Source organism: Mesoplodon mirus (genome assembly GCF_964341445.2).
Source record: "Mesoplodon mirus genome assembly, chromosome: 5".
Classification (NCBI taxonomy): domain Eukaryota; kingdom Metazoa; phylum Chordata; class Mammalia; order Artiodactyla; family Ziphiidae; genus Mesoplodon; species Mesoplodon mirus.
Window position 1 is genome coordinate 149,906,388 of NC_138980.1, and position 17,196 is coordinate 149,923,583.

Here is a 17,196-nt window from a genome sequence, read left to right on the forward strand (position 1 = left end):
TTTCACTTTCAGATTTTTCATCATTAGTGTATAGGAATGCCAGAGATTTCTGTGCATTAATTTTGTATCCTGCTACTTTACCAAATTCATTGATTAGCTCTAGTAGTTTTCTGGTAGTATCTTTAGGATTCTATATGTATAATATCATGTCATCTGCAAAGAGTGACAGTTTTACTTCTTCTTTTCCAATTTGGATTCCTTTTATTTCCTTTTCTTATCTGATTGCTGTGGCTAAAACTTCTAAAACTATGTTGAATAAAAGTGGTGAGAGTGGGCAACCTTGTCTTGTTCCTGATCTTAGTGGAAATGCTTTCAGTTTTTCACCACTGAGGACGATGTTGGCTGTGGGTTTGTCATATATGGTCTTTATTATGTTGAGGAAAATTCCCTCTATGCCTACTTTCTACAGGGTTTTTATCAAAATGGGTGTTGAATTTTGTCAAAAGCTTTCTCTGCATCTATTGAGATGATCATATGGTTTCTTTCCTTCAATTTGTTAATATGGTGTATCACATTGATTGATTTGCGTATATTGAAGAATCCTTGCATTCCTGGAATAAACCCCACTTGATCATGGTGTATGATCCTTTTAATGTGCTGTTGGATTCTGTTTGCTGGTATTTTGTTGAGCATTTTTGTATCTATGTTCATCAGTGATATTGGCCTGTGGTTTTCTTTCTTTGTGACATCCTTGTCTGGTTTTGGTATCAGGGTGATGTTGGCCTTGTAGAATGAGTTTGGGTGTGTTCCTCCCTCTGGTATATTTTGGAAGAGTTTGAGAAGGATAGGTGTTAGCTCTTCTCTAAATGTTTGAAAGAATTCGCCTGTGAAGCCATCTGGTCCTGGGCTTTTGTTTGCTGGAAAAATTTTAATCACAGTTTCAATTTCAGTGCTTGTGATTGGTTTGTTCATATTTTCTATTTTTTCCTGATTCAACCTTGGCAGGTTGTGCATGTCTAAGTATTTGTCCATTTCTTCCACATTGTCCATTTTATTGGCATAGAGTTGCTTGTAGTAATCTCTCATGATCTTTTGTATTTCTGCAGTGTCAGTTGTTACTTCTCCTTTTTCATTTCTAATTCTATTGATTTGAGTCTTCTCCCTTTTTTTCTTTTTTTTTCTCATTAAACTTTTTTATTGGGTTCAAATTCTGTGACAGATTTTTGGTCAAGTTGTTTCCATTAAAAAGTACTGATTTTAAAACTAGTAACTTAAAACTGCCACACACAAAACAAATGGTCCACAACACATTCTCCTTTCTTTCTGAAGGTTTTATGATGCATTGTTATCATTAACCAGTCTTTTGCTATTAAACGTAAATGGCCAATTGAGACAAACAGTTCTGAGACTGTTCTTTCACCACTGATTAAGACTGGGGTGACAGGTATTGGGGTTAATATTCATTTAGCCTTCTGAGCTTTCTGGGCAGACTTGGTGACCTTGCCAACTCCAGCTTCCTTCTTGTCCACTGCTTTGATGACACCCAGAGCAACCGTCTGCCTCATGTCACGAGCAGCAAAGTGGCCCAGAGGAGGATAGTCAGAGAAGCTCTCAACACACATGGGTTTGCCAGGAACCATATCAACGATGGCAGCATCACCAGATTTCAAGAATTTGGGGCCATCTTCCAGCTTTTTCCCAGAACGACGATCAATCTTCTCCTTCAGCTTAGAAAACTTGCAGACAATGTGAGCTGTGTGACAATCCAGCACGGGTGCATAGCCGGCACTGATTTGGCCTGGATGGTTCAAGATAATCACCTGAGCTGTGAACCCAGCTGCTTCCATCGGGGAGTCATGTTCGCTGTCACCAGCCACATTGCCACGACGAACATCTTTGACAGACACGTTCTTGACATTGAAGCCCACACTGTCCCCAGGAAGGGCTTCACTCAAAGTTTCATGGTGCATTTCAACAGACTTCACTTCAGTTGTCACATTGACTGGAGCAAAGGTGACCACCATGCCAGGTTTGAGAACACCATTCTCCACTCGACCCACAGGGACAGTACCAATACCACCAATTTTGTAGACGTCCTGGAGGGGCAAACGCAAGGGCTTGTCAGTTGGGTGAGTTGGTGGCAGGATGCAATCCAGAGCTTCAAGCAGTGTGGTTCCACTGGCATTGCCATCTTTACAGGTGACTTTTCATCCCTTGAACCATGGCATGTTAGCACTTGGCTCCAGCATGTTGTGACCATTCCAGCCAGAAATTGGCACAAATGCTACTGTGTTGGGGTTGTAGCCAATTTTCTTAATGTAGGTGCTGACTTCCTTTACAATTTCCTCGTATCTTTTCTGGCTGTAGGGTGGCTCGGTGGAATCCATTTTGTTAACTCCAACAATTAGTTGTTTCACACCCAGAGTGTAGGCCAGAAGGGCATACTCACTGGTCTGTCCATTCTTGGAAATACTTGCTTCAAATTCACCAACACCAGCAGCAACAATCAGGACAGCACAGTCAGCCTGGGATGTGCCTGTAGTCATGTTTTTGATGAAGTCTTTGTGTCCTGGGGCATCAGTGATGGTCACATAGTACTTGCTGGTCTCGAATTTCCATAGGGAGATATCAATGGTGATACCACGCTTGCATTTAGCTTTCAGTTTGTCCAAGACCCAGGCATACTTGAAGGAGCCCTTCCCCATCTCGGCAGCCTCCTTCTCGAACTTTTCAATGGTTCTCTTCTCTATCCCACCACATTTGTAGATCAGATGGCCAGTAGTGATGGACTTCCCCGAATCTACATGTCCGATGACAACAATGTTGATGTGGGTCTTCTCCTTTCCCATTTTTGCTTAGATTTAGCGGTGGTTTTCACGACATCTGTATCCTGGCAGAAAACCCATTGTGAAAAAGCCTCCCTTTTTTTCTTGATGAGTCTGGCTAATGGTTTATCAATTTTGTTTATCTTCTCAAAGAACCAGCTTTTAGTTTTATTTATCTTTGCTGTCATTTCTTTCATTTCTTTTTCATTGATTTCTGATCTGATCTTTATGACTTCTTTCCTTCTGCTAACTTTGGTTTTTTTTTGTTGTTGTTCTTTTTTCTCTAATTGCTTTAGGTGCAAGGTTAGGTTGTTTATTCGAGATGTTTCCTGTTTCTTAAGGTAGGATTGTATTGCTATAAACTTACCTCTTAGAACTGCTTTTGCTGCATCCCATAGGTTTTGGGTCATCGTGTCTCCATTGTCATTTGTTTCTAGGTATTTTTTTATTTCTTCTTTGATTTCTTCAGTGATCACTTCGTTATTAAGTAGTGCATTGTTTAGCCTCCATGTGTGTTTTTTTCTTTTTTTCTTTTTTTTTTGTGGTACGTGGGCCTCTCACTGTTGTGGCCTCTCCCGTTGTGGAGCACAGGCTCCAGACATGCAGGCTCAGCAGCCATGGCTTATAGGTCTAGCTGCTCTGCGCGGCATGAGGGATCTTCCCGGACCAGCGCACGAACCCGCATCCCCTGCATCGGCAGGTGGACTCTCAACCACTGCGCCACCAGGGAAGCCCCATGTGTTTTTTTTAAAAGATCTTTTCCTGTAATTTATACCTAGTCTCATAGTGTCATGGTTGGAAAAGATACTTGATACAGTTTCAATTTTCTTAAATTTACCAAGGCTTGATTTGTGACCCAAGATATGATCTATCCTGGAGAATGTTCCATGAGCACTTGAGAAAAATGTGTATTCTGTTTTTGGATGGAATGTCCTATAAATATCAATTAAGTCCATCTTTTTAAATGTATCATGTAAAGCTTGTGTTTCATTATTTATTTTCATTTTGATGATCTGTCCATTGGTGAAAGTGGGGTGCTAAAGTCCCCTACTATGAATGTTTTGCTGTCAATTTCCCCTTTTATGGCTGTTAGAATTTGCCTTATGTATTGAGGTGCTCCTATGTTGGGTGCATAAATATTTACAATTGTTATATTTTCTTCTTGGATCGATCCCTTGATTATTATATAGTGTCCTTCTTTGTCTCTTCTAATAGTCTTTATTTTAAAGTCTATTTTGTCTGATATGAGAATGACTACTCCAGCTTTCTTTTGGTTTCCATTTGCATGGAATATCTTTTTCCATCCCCTCAATTTCAGTCTGTATGTGTCTCTAGGTCTGAAGTGGGTATCTTGTAGACAGCATATATATGGGTCTTGTTTTTGTATCCATTCAGCCAATCTGTGTCTTTTGGTGGGAGCATTTAATCTATTTACATTTAACGTAATTATTGATATGTATGTTTCTATTCCCATTTTCTTATTTGTTTTGGGTTTGTTATTATAGGCTGTTTTCTTCTCTTGGGTTTCTTGCCTAGAGAAGATCCTTTAACATTTGTTGTAAAGCTGGTTTTGTGGTGCTGAACTCTCTCAGCTTTTGCTGTCTGTAAAGGTTTTAATTACTCCATCAAATCTGAATGTGATCCTTGCTGGGTAGAGTAATCTTGGTTGTAGGTTTTTCCCCTTCATCACTTTAAATATGTCCTGCCCATCCCTTCTGGCTTGCAGAGTTTCTACTGAAAGATCAGCTGTTAACCTTATTGGGATTCCCTTGTGTGTTATTTGTTGTTTTACCCTTGCTGCTTTTAATATGTCTTCTTTGCATTTAATTTTTGACAGTTTGATTAATATGTGTCTTGGTGTGTTTCTCCTTGGACTTTTCCTGTATGGGACTGTCTGTGTTTCCTGGACTTGATTAACTATTTCCTTTCCCATATTAAGGGAGTTTTGAACTATAATCTCTTCAAATATTTTCTCAGTCCCTTTCTTTTTCTCTTCTTCTGGAACCCCTATAATTCGAATGTTGGTGCATTTAATGTTGTCCCAGAGGTCTCTGAGACTGTCCTCAGTTCTTTGCATTCTTTTTTCTTTATTGTGCTCTGCAGTAGTTATTTCCACTACTTTATATTCCAGGTCACTTATCCGTTCTCCTGCCTCAGTTATTCTGCTATTGATCCCTTCTAGAGTATTTTTAATTTCATTTATTGTGTTGTTCATCATTGCTTGCTTTACCTTTAGTTCTTCTAGGCCCTTGTTAAACATTTCTTATATTTTCTGTATTCTATTTCCAAGATTTTGGATCATCTTTACTATCATTATTCTGAATTCTTTTTCAGGTAGACTGCCTATTTCCTCTTCATTTGATAGGTCTGGTGGGTTTTTATCTTGCCCCTTCTTCTGCCGTGTGTTTTTCTGTCTTCTCATTTTGCTTATCTTACCGTGTTTGGGGTCTCCTTTTCACAGGCTGCAGGTTCGTAGTTCCCGTTGTTTTTGGTGTCTGTCCCCAGTGGCTAAAGGTGGTTCAGTGGGTTGTGTAGGCTTCCTGGTGGAGGGGACTGGTGCCTGTGTTCTGGTGGGTGAGGTTGGATCTTGTCTTTCTGATGGGCAGGTCCACGTCTGGTGGTGTTTATTGGGGTGTCTGTGGAGTTATTATGATTTTAAGCAGCATCTCTTCTAATGGGTGGGGTTGTGTTCCTGTCTTGCTAGTTGTTTGGCATAGGGTGTCCAGCACTGTAGCTTGCTGGTCGTTGAGTGAAGCTGGGTGTTGGTGTTGAGATGGAGATCTCTGGGAGATTTTCGCCGTTTGATATTATGTAGAGCTGGGAGGTCTCTTGTGGACCAGTGTCCTGAAGTTGGCTCTCCTACCTCAGCGGCACAGCACTGACTCCTGGCTACAGCACCAAGAGCCTTTCATCCACACGGCTCAGAATAAAAGGGAGAAAAAGTAGAAAGAAAGAAAGAAAGAGGATAAAGGAAAATAAAATAAAGTTAGAATAAAATAATTAAAACAAAAAATACTTATTACAAAAAAAATTTTTTTAAGTAAAACAACAACAACAATAAGAAATGGACGGATTGAACCCTAGAACAAATGGTGAAAGCAAAGCTCTACAGACAAACTCTCACACAGAAGCATACACATACACACTCACAAAAAGAGGAAAAGGGGAAAAAATAACAAATCTTGCTCTCAAAGTCCATCTCCTCAATTTGGGATGATTCGTTGTGTATTCAGGTATTCCACAGATGCAGGGTACATCAAGTTGATTGTGGAGATTGAATCCACTGCTCCTGAGGCTGCTGGGAGAGATTTCCCTTTCTCTTCTTTGTTCGCGCAGCTCCCGGGGTTCAGCTTTGGATTTGGCCCCGCCTCTTCGTGTAGGTCGCCAGAGGGCGTCTGTTCTTCTCTCAGACAGGACAGAGTTAAAGGAGCCGCTGATTCAGTGGCTCTGGCTCACTCCGGCCTGGGGGAGGGAGGGGTGCGGGTGTGGGGTGAGCCTGCAGCGGCAGAGGCTGGCGTGACATTGCACCAGCCTGAGGTGCACCGTGTGCTCTGATTCAGAACAGATTTTCTGATGCCTCTTAGAGACTAAATTAATTGTTTAGTCTGACGGGCTGCACAGGCTCCCTGGAAGGGGGGTTGTGGAGAGTGATCTGCGCTTGCATACAGGCTTCTTGGTGGCGGCAGCAGCAGCCTTAACGTCTCATGCCCATCTCTGGGGTCCGCTCTGTTAGCCGCGGCTCGTGCCTGTCTCTGGAGCTCCTTTAAGTGGCACTCTTTATCCCCTCTACTCGCTCACCGGGAAACAAAGAGGTAAGAAAAAGTCTCTTGCCTCTTCGGCAGGTCCAGACATTTCCCCGGACTCCCTCCCGTCTACCTGTGGTTCACTAACCCCTTCAGGCTGTGTTCACGCCACCAGTCCTCTCCCTGCGCTCCAACCAAAAGACAAGCCTCTCGGGCTGGTGAGTGCTGGTCGGCACTGATCCTCTGTGAGGAGATCTCTCCACTTTGCCCTCTGCATCCCTGTTGCTGCGCTCTCCTCTGTGGCACTGAAGCTCCCCACCTCCGCCACCTGCTGCCTCTGCCTGCAAAGGGCCTTCCTAGTGTGTGGAAACCTTTCCTCCTTCACAGCTCCCTCCCACTGGTGTAGGTCCCGTTCCTATTCTTTTGTCTCTGTTTATTCTTTTTTCTTTTGCCCTACCCAGGTACGTGGGGAGTTTCTTGCCTTTTGGGAGGTCTGAGGTCTTCTGCCAGCATTCAGTAGGTGCTCTGTAGGAGTTGTTCCACGTGTAGATGTATTTCTGATGTATCTGTGGAGAGGAATGTGATCTCCGCGTCTTACTCTTCCGCCATCTTCCCCCTCTCTCCCTCTGTTCTTAAAACAATTAATTTAGTCTCTAAGAGGCATCAGAAAATCTGTTCTGTATGCTTTAAAATATATCATCTCATTTAATTCCTCTAGCATTCTTATAGAAGTTGTTTTTACTTTACAGCTGAAGAATCGGAAGCCCAATTAAATGGTTTGTTTCAAGTTCCATAGTTAGTGTATATGGTAGAGCAAGAATTGAAAGACTAATCTTTGGTTTTAGGTCTAGTACTCATTCTAATAGCACAATAAACAGATCTGTGCCATTACATTAATGGTTCTTAGTGTAATAGTTGGAATTTTATTTCTTTCTTTTAGTGGTCAACAGTTTACATCAGAGGAATGATTCTAATCATGGGAATTTAGGAATCAGATGGCTTTTGAACAGGTAGGATATAGGCCTCAGCTGATGCCATAGGCCTTGAAAATAATACTAAAATGGATTTTATGAGAAATGCTGACAATATCTAATTTTTTGGTGGTCCAATATGAATCAGGACAAAGTGGAGTGTTTAAAAGCATTTTTGGGGGAACTTCCCAGGCAGTCCAGTTGTTAATACTCCACACTTCCACTGCAAGGGGCATGGGTTCTATCTCTGGTCGGGGAGCTAAGATCCCACAGCCCACATGGTGTGGCCACAAAAAAAAAGCAGATTCCTGGGCCTTCAGTGGTTCCCACCGAGTCCAAGTAGGGCCCCAGGAAACAGAAAAAAAAAAAACAAACAAAACATAAAAATAAAAGCATTGCTTATTTAATCCTTGACTGAGCAAGCAACTTCTGAAAGGTTATGAGATCCAACCATTAGCAGAAAGAAAGTACTTTTTGTGATTATTTGATCACAGTCTCACAACTTGGAGGGCATTATGCTAAGTGAAATAAGCCAGACAGAGAAATAGAAATACTGCATGGTAAAAATAAAATCAAATACTGCATGGTATCATTTATATGTGGAATCTTAAAAAAAAAAACTCAACTCATAGAAACAGAGAGTAGAAAAGTAGTTTCCAGGGGTGGGGGAAATGGGGAGAGATTGGTAAAAAGGTACAAGCTTTCAGTTATAAGTTGAATAAGGTCTGAGGATCTAATGTATAACATGGTGACTATAGTTGATAACACTGAATTACATGACTGAAATTTGCTAATAGGGTAGATCTTACATGTTCCCACCAAAAAAAAGTGAATATGTGAAGTGATGGATGTGTTAATTAACTCAATGAAAGGAATCATTTCACAATGTATAAGTTTATCAAATCGTTAAGTTGTACACTTTAAATAGCTTACCATTTAATATGTTAATTACACCTTAATAAAGCTGAAAAAATTTAAAAATAGAAAAGAAAGGAAAACCTTCAATATGATAAGACCAAGTATGCAAATATTTATTTGTAGGACCTTTATATGCTATTTACTCTTTTTTAAACTTTTTATTTATTTATTTATTTTTATTTATTTTTTTACACAGCAAGCTCTTATCACTTATCTATTTTATATATATTAGTGTCTATATGTCAATCTCAAACTCCCAGTTCATCCCACCACCACCCCGCCGCCTCCCTCTCCCTGCTTTAACCCCCTTGGTGTCCATATGTTTGTTCTCTACATCTGTTTCTGCCTTAAAAACTCTATTTCTACTTTACAAACCAGTTCATCAGTACCATTTTTCTAGATTCCACATATATGCGTTAATATAGGATATTTGTTTTTCTCTTTCAGACTTACTTCACTGTGTATGACAGTCTCTAGGTCCATTCACGTCTCTACAAATGACTCAGTTTTGTTCCTTTTTATGGTTGAGTAATATTCCATTATATATATGCACCACATCTTTATCCGTTCGTCTGCTGATGGGCATTTAGGTTGCTTCCATCACCTGGCTATTGTAAATAGTGCTGCAATGAACATTGGGGTGCATGTGTCTTTTTGAATTATGGTTTTCTCTGGGTATATTCCCAGTAGTGGGATAGCTGTGTCACATGGTAATTCTATTTTTAGTTTTTGAAGGAACCTCCATACTGTTCACATTGGGGCTGTATCAATTTACATTCTCACCAACAGTGCAAGAGGGTTCCTTTTACTCCACACCCTCTCCAGCATTTGTTGTTTGTAGATTTTCAGATGATCCTCATTCTAACTGGTGTTAGGTGATAGCTCATAGTAGTTTTGATTTGCATTTCTCTAATAAATAGTGATGTTGAGCAGCTTTTTATGTGCCTCTTGGACATCTGTATGTCTTCTTTGGAGAAATGTCTATTTAGGTCTTCTGCCCATTTTTTTGATTGGGTTGCTTGTTTTTTTAATATTGAGCTGCATGAGCTGTTTATATTTTTTGGAGATTAATCCTTTGTCTGTTGAATCATTTTCAAATATTTTCTCCCATTCCAAGGGTTGTCTTTTCATCTTGTTCATAGTTTCCTTTGGTGTGCAAAAGCTTTTAAGTTTCATTAGGTCCCATTTGTTTATTTTTGGTTTTATTTCCATCACTCAGGGAGGTGTGTCAAAAAAGATCTTGCTGTGATTTATGTCAAAGAGTGTTCTTCCTATGTTCTCCTCTAAGAGTTTTATAGTGTCTGGACTTACATTTAGGTCTTTAATCCATTTTGAGTATATATATATATATATATTTTTTTTTTTTGCGGTATGCGGGCCTCTCACTGTTGTGGCCTCCCCCGTTGCGGAGCACAGGCTCCGGATGCGCAGGCCCAGCGGCCATGGCTCACGGGCCCAGCCGCTCCGCGGCATATGGGATCCTCCCAGACCGGGGCACGAACCCGTATCCCCTGCATCGGCAGGCAGACTCTCAACCACTGCGCCACCAGGGAGGCCCCTTGAGTATATTTTTGAATATGGTGTTAGGGAGTATTCTAATTTCATTCTTTACATGTAACTATCCAGTTTTCCCAGCACCACTTATTGAAAAGACTGTCTTTTCTCCATTGTATATCCTTGACTCCTTTGTAATAGATTAGTTGACCATAGGTGTGTGGGTTTATCTCTGGGTTTTCTATCCTGTTCCATTTTTCTATATTTCTGTTTTTGTGAGTACCATACTGTCTTGATTACTGTAGCTTTGTAGTATAGTCTGAAGTCAGGGAGTCTAATGCCTCCAGCTCCATTTTTTTCACCTCAAGACTGCTTTGGCTATTCAGGGTCTTTTGTGTGTCCATACAAATTTTAAGATTTTTTGCTCTAGTTCTGTAAAAAATGCCACTGGTAATTTGATATGGATTGCATTGAATCTGTAGATTGCTTTTGGTAGTATAATCATTTTCACAATATTGATTCTTCCAGTCCAAGAACATGGTATATCGCTCCATCTGTTTGTGTTGTCTTTGATTTCTTTCATCAGTGGCTTATCGTTTTCTGAGTACAGGTCTTTCACCCCCTTAGGTAGGTTTATTCCTAGGTATTTTGTTCTTTTTGTTGCAGTAGAGAATGGGATTGTTTCCTTAATTTCTCTTTCTGAATTTTCATGTTAATGTATTGGAATGCAAGAAATTTCTGTGCATTAATTTTGTATCCTGCAACTTTACCAAATTCATTGATTAGCTCTAGTAGTTTTCTGTTGGCAGCTTTAGAATTCTCTATGTATAGTATCATGTCATCTGCAAACAGTGACAGTCTTATTTCTTCTTTTCCAATTTGTATTCCTTTTATTTCTTTTTCTACTCTGATTGCCATGGGTAGGACTTCCAAAACTATGCTGAATAATACTGGCAAGAGTGGACATCCTTGTCTTGTTCCTGATCTTAGAGGAAATGCTTTCAGTTTTTCACCATTGAGAATGATGTTTGCTGTGGGTTTGTCATATATGGCCTTTATTATGTTGACGTAGCTTCCTTCTATGCCCACCTTCTGCAGAGTTTTTATCACAAATGGATGTTGAATTTGTCAAAAGGCTTTTCTGTATCTATTGAGATGATCATATGGTTCTTATTCTTCAATTTGTTAGTATGGTGTATCACATTGATTGATTTGCATATATTGGATAATCCTTGCATCCCTGGGATAAATCCCACTTGATCATGGTATATGATCCTCTTAATGTGTTGTTGGATTCTGTTTGCTACTATTTTGTTGAAAAATTTCCATCTATATTCATCAGAGATATTGATCTGTAATTTTCATTTTTTGTAGTATCTTTTTCTGGTTTTGGTATCAGGGTGATGGTGCCCTCATAGAATGAGTTTGGGGGTGTTCCTTCCTCTGCAATTTTTTGGAGAGTTTCAGAAGGATGGGTGTTAGCTCTTCTCTAAGTGTATGACAGAATTCACCTGTGAAGCCATCTTGTCCTGGGCTTTTGATTCCTTCTAGTGTATTTTTCATTTCAGTTATTGTATTGTTCATCTCTGCTTTTCTCTAATTCTCCTAAGTGTTTATTCTTTAATTCTTCTAGATCTTTGTTAAACATTTCTTGCATCTTCTCGATCTTTGCCCCCATTCTTTTTCCTAGGTCCTGGATCATCTTCACCGTCATTATTCTGATTTCTTTTCCTGGAAAGTTGCCCATCTCCACTTCATTTAGTTGTTTTTCTGGGGTTTTATCTTCTTCCTTCTTCTGGTACATAGTCCTCTTCCTTTTCATTTTGTCTATCTTTCTGTGAATGTGGTTTTCGTTCCACAGGCTGCAGGATTGTCATTTTTCTTTCTTCAGCTGTCTGCCCTCTGGTGTATGAGGATATCTAAGAGGCTTGTGCAAGCTTCCTCATGGGAGGGGCTGGTGGTGTGTACAGCTGGATGTTGCTCTGGTGTGTGAAGCTGAGTAAAACTTTAATCTGCTTGTTTGCTGATGGGCGGGGCTGAGTTCCCTCCCTGTTGGTTTTTTGTCATGAAACGACCCAGCACTGGGGCCCAGAGGTTCTTTGGTATGGTTAATGGTAGACTCTGGGAGGGCTCATACCAAGGATTACTTTCAAGAACTTCTGCTGCCTGTGTCCTTGTCCTTGCAGTGAGCCACAGCTGCCCCCCGCCTCTCCAGGAGACCCTTGAATAGTAACAGGTAGGTCTGGTTCAATCTCCTATGGGGTCCCTGCTCCTCCCCCTTGGGTCCTGATGCACACACTACTTTGTGTGTGCTCTCCAAGAGTGGAGTCTCTGTTTCCCCCAGTCCTGTTGAAGTCCTACAACCAAATCCCGCTCACCTTCAACATCTGATTCTCTAGAAATTCCTCCTCCCCTTACTGGATCCCCAGGTTGGGAAGCCTGATGTGGGGCTCAGAACTTTCACTCCAGTGGGTAGACTTCTGTGGTATAATTGTTCTCCAGTTTGTGAGTCACCCACCCAGCAGTTATGGGATTTGATTTTGTTGTGATTGCACCCCCTTACCATCTAATTGCAGCTTCTCCTTTGTCTTTGGCTGTGGGGTATCTTTTTTGGCGAGTTCCAGTGTCTTCCTCTCAATGATTTTTCAGGCGTTAGTTGTGATTCCAGTGCTCTCATAAGAGGGACTGAGCACACGTCCTTCTACTCCGCCATCTTGAGTCAAACCGAAATTGATGCTAGGTTATTTTAAACCCAATTCCTAGAGACTTTCTGAGCTTTTAGTTTTTGTTGGAGTCTTTGAGACAGCTCATGGTAAATAGTATTCTTCTTTCCTGCCCAGGGTTTTTTTTTTTTATCATCTTTATTGGAGTATAATTGCTTTACAATGGTGTGTTAGTTTCTGCTTTATAACAAAGTGAATCAGTTATACATACACATATGTTCCCATAGCACTTCCCTCTTGCATCTCCCTCCATCCCACCCTCCCTATCCCACCCCTCTAGGTGGTCACAAAGCACCGAGCTGATTTCCCTGTGCTACGCGGCTGCTTCCCACTAGCTATCTACCTAACGTTTGGTAGTGGATATATGTCCATGCATCTCTCTCGCTTTGTCACAGCTTACCCTTCCCCCTCCCCATATCCTCAAGTCCATTCTCAAGTAGGTCTGTGTCTTTATTCCTGTCTTACCCCTAGGTTCTTCATGACCTTTTTTACAACCACTATGGAGAACAGTTTGGAGGTTCCTTAAAAAACTACAAATAGAACTACCATACAACCCAGCAATCCCACTATGGGGTATATAACCTGAGAAAACCATAATTCAAAAAGAGTCATGTACCAAAATGTTCATTGCAGCTCTATTTACAATAACCAGGAGACGGAAATAACCTAAGTGTCCATCATTGGATAAATGGATAAAGAAGATGTGGCACATATATACAATGGAATATTACTCAGCCATAAGAAGAAACGAAATTGAGTTATTTGTAGTGAGGTGGATGGACCTAGAGTCTGTCATACAGAGTGAAGTAAGTCAGAAAGAGAAAAACAAATACAGTATGCTAACACATATATATGGAATCCTGCCCAGGTTTTGAAGAAGCTCCAAACTCTGGAACTCCACACTCCAGAGGCCCCTCTTTGGATGTAATGTATGCTATTTACTCTTGCTTCTTCTAGTTACTTCAGTTTGTAGAATGAATGTACTCATTTCTCCAAAATATGGAACCTGCAATTTAGGTGTGTGGCCACCAGATGTCGCACTGCATTAGTGTCACATTCATAAGTAGAACATGGCAGTCTCAATTAAAAAAGAACAAAACAAAAACTCTTTATTAAGACAGTTAAGCTGAAATAAGTATTACATACCCATTAAAGCATGTAAACTTTTAGAAGATTAAGGGTTTAGGAAATAATTATTGAGATGGTCTTCCTCTTATTGCTGGAGGATCTCAAGGTTGCTTTACTAAATCTCAGAGCATCTCATGTCCTTCCTTGGGTTTACATTTAATTTGCATGAAATTTCTTCTAGCTGAGAAAATATGCTTCTCTTCTCTGCAACACGTTTCTGTTGAAGGGATTTAGATGTAAAATCTCAGCCATGTTTAGATTTTATTTTTCCAAACATGTTTAAGCATAGCATAAATGCTTAAACAGACATATTTAGTGGCTTTCAACCTATGAGTTTTCGACTGATTTCATCACTAATGACATTTTCAGTTTGGGTTTTATTGCTTTTACTTTTAGTGGATCGACATTGCAGGATAGTACTATCCCTGAAGGACAGAATTTTTGAAATTACATTTATTTCTGACAAGAAACCAGGGCCAGTTTCATTTTTTGATTGATTCAAGCAAATACTAGATTTCGTGACTCAAATTTTTTGAGTAAATTCTTATTATCAGAAGTGCTCAAGTAATAACATCCATTTTACCATTTTGAGTCTCATTTTTTTCTCTACTTTGCAACCACTGTGGGTTTTTTTCCCCCCCTAGAGTGTTTGTCTTTCTTTTTCAGTTTTACCAGCTATACTTCCTTCTTCCTCCTATAACTCCTGCTCTGCCTCTCCCTCCTGCCCCCTCCACACACACATACCCATTTATTTGCAGTGGAACTTTCTTCATTCCCTTCACTCTTGTAGCACACCTTCACATGCAGCCTCAAGCCCTTCCCTGTCTTTGCTTTATTCTGCAGACTTCTGAGTTTTACTTTTTCTTGTCTGATGCCCAATAACAAAATGGTATTAAAAGCATCTTGTATATTTTCTCCAGCTTTATTAAGGTATAATTGACAAAATTGTATATATTTAAGGTATACAACATGATGTTTTGATATACATATACATTGTGACATGATAGATGCAATCAAGTGAATTAGCAGGCCCATCACCTCACATGGTTACCATCTTTTGTGTGTGACGTGAGAACACTTACAATGAACTCCCTTAGCAATGGCAAGTGTACAATCTAGTATTATTAACTACAGTACCATGCTGTAGATTAGATCCTAGAACTCATTCATCTTTTTTATAAGGGTTTATTTATTTATTATTTTAATATTTATTTATTTATTATTTATTTTATTTATTTTGGCTGCACTGACACTTAGTTATGGCATGATGTATCTTTTAGTTGTGGCATGCAAACTCTTAGTTGTGGCATGCATGTGGGATCTAGTTCCCTGAGCAGGGATCAAATCTGGGACACCTGCATTGGGAGCACAGAGTCTTATCCACTGGACCACCTGGACCACCAGGGCAGTCCCTAGAACTCATCCATCTTACAACTAAAACTTTGTACCCTTTGACCAATATCTCCCCTTTTCCTTAATCCTCCAGCTCCTGGCAGCCACCATTCTGCTCTTCTTATGAGTTTTACTCTTTTAGATTCTGCATATTAGTGAGATGATACAGTAATTTATCTTTCTCTGTCTAGCTCATCATTTCACTTAGGATAATGTCCTCTGAGTTCATCCATATTGTTGCAAATAGCAAGATTTCTTTATTCATTTGTGGCTGAATACTCTTGCATTGTATATATTTTTTTAATCCATTCATCCTTCAATGGACTCTTAGTTTGTTTCCACATCCTGGCTATTGTGAATAAGGTAACAAAAATGATCTTCTTTGAGACTTTGATTTCACTTCCTTCAGATATACACCAAAAAGTAGGATTGCTGGATCATAAAGCAGTTCTATTTCTAATTTTTTGAAGACCCTCCATACTGTTGTCCATAATGGCTGTACCAATTTATATTACCACCAACAGTGTACAAAAGTTCCATTTTCTTCACATCCTTGAAAAGCATCTTGATATTTAATCCTTTATTTTTTAAGTTAAATTTAAAAAATTATATATTGGCAAAAGGATGGGTACTTTTCATTTTAAGTTAAAAGAGAAAGTGGGGGCAAAGTAACTTAAAACAGCTCTCTACCTAAGCAATGAATCTTGGTCTTGTTCTAAAAATATCTAGGACTTGAGTCAAAAGGGTTGAGCTGTTCTTTCTGAATGCTGATGATTCTCAGAGTGGAATCTTATTGACTGATTGTTTGGAAGACAAGCTCCTCATATGCTCCAAAAATAATTTAAGTGTTTGTGGGAGGAAGTCTGGATGTATGTTATTACATTAGACAGTGGATGGCATGGTTTTACTGATGAACAAAGAGGCCACAACCTGTCCCTCTGAAGGGAATTTATTACCATTCTTCAGGTTAATGTTTTTAATATAAGAATATTTGTTATTGCCAGTGAGACAATGTTTAAATAAATCAATTGTACCACTTTATTATGCAATTATAATAAGCCCAGGCCTTTACATGTCCCTCGAGCTTAAGTTTAGCTCACAGAGTAAGCAACTTTGCTGCCTACCTCCTTTTCTGGATTGATTGGGATAAATGGCATGGTCTTTGTTAGATAGGGTTGCCTTGGGAGATGCATGCTTGTATGGTGATGCCTCTTTTGACACCACTGGGGGGCATTCTCTTTTTCCTTCATGTACTGGCATCCTTGATATACACTCAGGCAAAATCGTCCAAGTGATCCAGACCTTCCCAGGGCGAGGAGGAGGCCAGAAAAGCACTCAAGTGGCTCCCTCTACTCACCCTTTTAAAGTTGATATCCATGTACACTTTTCAGTCATTGAAAGTGGATCCCATTTTTTGGAAAGATTGCAAAGAAGCCAGATTTTCTCCAAGATCAACCTAGGAAAGGTAATGGTCAAAGTGATTAAGTGTATTTGTCCTGTTTACATAGTGAAGGTTGATTGGCTTGGGATCAAAATAAAAGCCATAGGGGGGCAGACAGCAGAAGCAAGAAGAATTAAAATTCTGCAGCCTGTGGAAGGAAAACCACATTCACATAAAGACTGACCAAATGAAAAGGCAGAGGCCTTTGTACCAGATGAAGGAACAAGATAAAACCCCAGAAAAACAACTAAATGAAGTGGAGATAGGCAACCTTCCAGAAAAAGAATTCAGAATAATGATAGTGAAGATGATCCAGGTCCTCGGAAAAAGAATGGAGACAAAGATCGAGATGAAAGAAATGTTTAACAAAGAAGTAGAAGAATTAAAGAAAAAACACCTAGAAGAATTAAAGAACAAACAAACAGGGATGAGCAATACAATAACTGAAATGAAAAAATTACTCAAAGGAATCAATAGCAGAATAACTAAGGCAGAAGAATGGGTAAGTGACCTGGAAGACAGAATGGTGGACTTCACTGCCATGGAACAGAATAAGAAAAAAAGAATGAAAAGAAATGAATACAGCCTAAGAGACCTCTGGGACAACATTAAAGACAACAA

At 39.8% G+C, this 17,196-nt stretch overlaps 1 pseudogene across 1 annotated transcript; it reads right to left on the reverse strand.

Annotated features, from left to right (window-relative positions):
* Nucleotides 1–1,001: 1,001 nt before the first annotated feature.
* On the reverse strand, nucleotides 1,002–3,557 carry LOC309805493 (elongation factor 1-alpha 1-like; annotated as a pseudogene). The gene has a single exon. The product of its transcript is annotated as an elongation factor 1-alpha 1-like (transcript).
* Nucleotides 3,558–17,196: the final 13,639 nt, after the last annotated feature.